Source organism: Pteropus alecto, unplaced genomic scaffold (assembly GCF_000325575.1).
Source record: "Pteropus alecto unplaced genomic scaffold, ASM32557v1 scaffold195, whole genome shotgun sequence".
Taxonomy (NCBI): Eukaryota; Metazoa; Chordata; class Mammalia; order Chiroptera; family Pteropodidae; genus Pteropus; species Pteropus alecto.
Window position 1 is genome coordinate 6,608,907 of NW_006438073.1, and position 4,175 is coordinate 6,613,081.

Below are 4,175 nucleotides of genomic sequence, written 5' to 3' on the forward strand. Positions count from 1 at the left end.
CGGCATTCTTCAATTCATAAACACAGACATCGAATAAAACTGAAATTAGGTCTATTGTAGATAATAATTAAGTGGGTCTAATTAAAAACAAAAGTAACTGAAATTCCGTTTTCCATAGCGGAAATGTGAATAGTCTTCCCACTGAACTTGTTTCCTGGAGAAGCAGAAAGGACACTGGCAGTGGGCTGACGTTGACCCGGCGCTGACCGTGACCTTGCTGGGCACCGCTCTAGCCTCTGCGGGGACGTGCATAAGGACCCTGCGCCCTGTCAGCGGGCATGCGAACCGATGCAGCCAGCACAGAAAACAAGTGTGGAGGGTCCTCAAAGACCTAAAGATAGACCTACTGTGTGGGCCAGCGATCCCACGTCAGGGTCTTGAGCAGCGTCTACACGCCCATGTGCGTCGCAGCAGTGTTTACAATAGCCAAGACTCTGAAGCCGCCTAAATGCCCGGCAACTGGCGAGTGGACACACACACACACACTTTCAGCCATTAAAGAAAAAAAAAGAATTCTGCCACTTGCAACATTATTGGATAAACTGGAGGAAATTATGCTAAGTGAAATAATCCAATCACAGAAGGATAAATACTACATGCTACATTTATATAAGGAATCTAAAATGGTCAGACCCATAGAGGCGGGGAGTGGAACAGTGGCCCCCAGTGGCGGGGCGGGGGGGCGGGGAGGGAAGGTAGGGAGATGTTAGTCAAAGTATCAAGTTTTGGCTACACGAGATGAATCAATCCCAGAGATCTGCTGACAGCACAGTGCCTGTAGTCAACACTGTGTTGTACACTCAAAACGGTGCTAACTGGGTAGGTGTGATGCTGAGTGTTCCTGCTACTAACAACAATAATTAAGAGGAAGAAGGAAAAGAAGAGTGGGAGAAAAAAAATAAATGCTTTACAAATATGAATCTATTTCTTCCTCGCGACACCCCTGCGAGCGAGGCACCACTGTGACCCCCACTGAGACAAAGAGAGGTGACGTAAACCACCCACGGTCACGCAGCTGGTCAGGGGCAAGGCAGGGCCTGAACCCAGGCGGCTTGGTCCGGGATCCCTGGCTCTTACCCAGAATCCTGATGTCATATGCAGGGTTCTACCTGCAAAACTAGCTCTAGCAATCTTGCTCATTAATAAGTTCATAACGAGAGTGCTTTATACCCGGTTTAAAGATCCCTGTTTCAAACATCGAAGCAATCGTGTCTACCATAATTCCTCAGCATGTTCACGGATTTTAGAATATTAACGAGTAACTTTAAGCTATAGAACAATTTATACATAAATGGAAAATTTCCTGAGGTATAACAGTAACCATAGCAACAGAGTAAGATGAGTTTACAAAGTGAAAAGTATCCTAAGGTATTTGATGCGCTCACAAAAAGCTTTCTCTCAATTTAAAATAAGGAGATAATCAGTAGCAGCAAAACAATGGTAAATTTTCATAATAGATTATATTACGATCCAGATTAGCCATATTTCATCTTGGTATTTTTATTTCCAAAAGAACAAGGGCTATATTCAAATTTGTCCATGCATCTCAATAATAGGAATGTTTAATTCAGCTAAGATTTTCTTTACTAAGTCTTGAACAAAGTAAAATTTTAAGTAAATCATGATATGTACATAGGTTCAATGAGAAAAATATACATTAGAATAAAGTTCTGACAATACTACATGCATCCTATGTAAGTACAACAGGCAGATGTATACTTAATATAAGTATATCATTATCTCTGGATGGATTTCCCTAAAAACATTTTTTTAAATAAATCAAAACTTACTGTAAAGAATAGGCCTCACTGGAGAAATGATATGGTAAATCCTTTTATGATATCTATTGGTAAAAAAATTATAAGATTTCTTAAGTAAGTAAATATTATTTAAGAACCGCTAGTATCATGTGTAGGGTTAGTAAAGAAAGAATACTAAGTGAGGGCCCTGCTTCTGCTCGGGGGTGGGGGGCGTTAGCCCTGTCACTTTAAAATGCGTCAACAACATGGATACATTAAAGCAGGCTGTTGCTTTTCAAATATGTGGACGACAGAATAAGAACACAAAAATTCAGAGTCTGGTACGATGTGCTGATCTAATCAAGCTCCAGTTTCATAGAAATAACTGTGCTTGAGTTTTAATACAACTTTGCAAATACGAGGACTCGGGAGAGCAGGTAATGACTGACGCGGCTTGCACGGGACTCCGCAGCTCTGAGCACAGGGAGGAGGTGTCATCGTGGGCGTGGGTGGCCGCGTGACGCTCAGAGCGAACGCGCGGACACCTTGGGCGACGGTCCCAGGGCACCTCAGCGCTCCGCCACTGCCGTTCGGGAGGACACATGGACACAGACATCCAGCGGAAAGCGGCCAGGACGATGACGAGTGCTAACACCTGTCACCGCAGGAGCACGTCGCATCGGGGCAAAGTCCCCCAAGGTCAGGGACTGACCACATCAGTTTGTCACCAATGCCGAGGACACAGTAGGTGCACAGTAAATGTCTGCTATGTAAATGGACAGATTAGTGTACGCAAACATGCACACAGCATCTTCAGGTGTGACGAGACCCAAAAGCTTCGCGCGTCCGAACGAGAGGACGGGAGGGGACGGGTGATTTCGTTTGCCCTGGAGAGGACAGAAGCGCGGAGCACAGAACAGCTCGGCGAAGGCGACGCCGTGCTACGCAGACGCCTCGCGGGATGTCGCCCAGACCCCTCCCCCCGGAGGGTGCGGAGCCCACTGCGGGCCGAGAGCCGCTGCCCGTCGGGGAGAACAGCCTCCTGGCGCAATGGGGCGCAGAGCGGGGGACGCAGCGCCGGCCGGGCCCCCCTCAGGACAAGGTGCCGATGATGAGTCTGGCTCCAGGCGGCGGGGCTTCCGCACGGCCCCTCCACGCAGGTGCGTGGACGGTTGCTGCGAGTTCCTCAGGACGGCGACCGAAGGAAGTGGAGCTTTCCAGACCCAGCCCTGAGTGGTGCAGACACTCCTGGCTTCCTGGAGGGGCGAAGGACCCCTGAGAGGAATGAGATGGGCTGGCCTACTCCTGGCCCATGGAGGGCCACCAGGCTGCTCAGACGCTTTCCAACCGCTGAGTGATTAAATCGTAGGTTTGCACCTGGAGCCCTTGGAAGTAAAATGGTTCAAGTTCCTTCTAACCCTGAACTTCTGTTACTATCGAACTATAGGTTCAAAGGCGATGACGAATACTAGGAGGACCTGTCGTTTAGTCCCGGCATCCAGCCTATGTAAGGGAGGCATGACAATTATTTCCATTTGGATTAAGAAAATGTGATGAAGAAATGTAAAACAACTTGCCCAAGACCTCCCAGCCCGCAGGGTTAGGAGTGACGTTCAGCGATATCTGACTCCAAAGCCAAGAGTCAACCATGATGATCAGACGTTTCTTGCACTTAAATGCAATGGCATTAAATTAAGAAGACAGAGATTGAGAGAAGAGAGGGAGGATGACTAGAGATGTATCCAACCAAATAAAGTGAAGTAATTCTGCCTTTTAGGGAAGAGAGAATAAGACTCAATGATCAATGTAAAGGAATCTGAAGTGAGCCCAATGAGATCACCTTCAGTCCCTATTACATTCTGTCTGCCTCACATCATCTTGCTGAGGAACTGTGGGCTTTCGGTAATGATTCTGGGAAATCGCTTTTGTTACGTCTCAGATCCCCACGTCCCCTTGCGGGCAGGCAGCCACGGGTGCCACCGGTTACCAGCGAGGACGCTACAGAGAGTACGCAGGACTGTGGGCTGTAAGGCGGTCCTTGCCGATTATTCTCTTCTGGGCAGAACAGCTGAGCCAGCAACAAGTGCTCCCGTCTCTTCCCCAACAATCGCCATCCTGTGTTTTTAAATATACATACAGAGAACTCCTCTAGGAACAAGTGGGGAAAGTCTAACTATAAAAGTCACCCTTCCTAAGAAGATACGCCTTATGAACAAGGAGAGCCGATGAAAATGACTTAGAGATCAGAGCGCGAGGTGACCAGGCACGATGACGTGAATAAAGAAACCCAAGATGTGATGGAACTGAAATATCATATCACGAGGACAGTCACGATCTGAGAAATCGGTCACTGTATTATTTATCATGTTCTACCGAAAAAGACAAGATCTTAAAAGAAGAGATAGTAATTTTTGAGAATATTCAGGAAAGAGCACA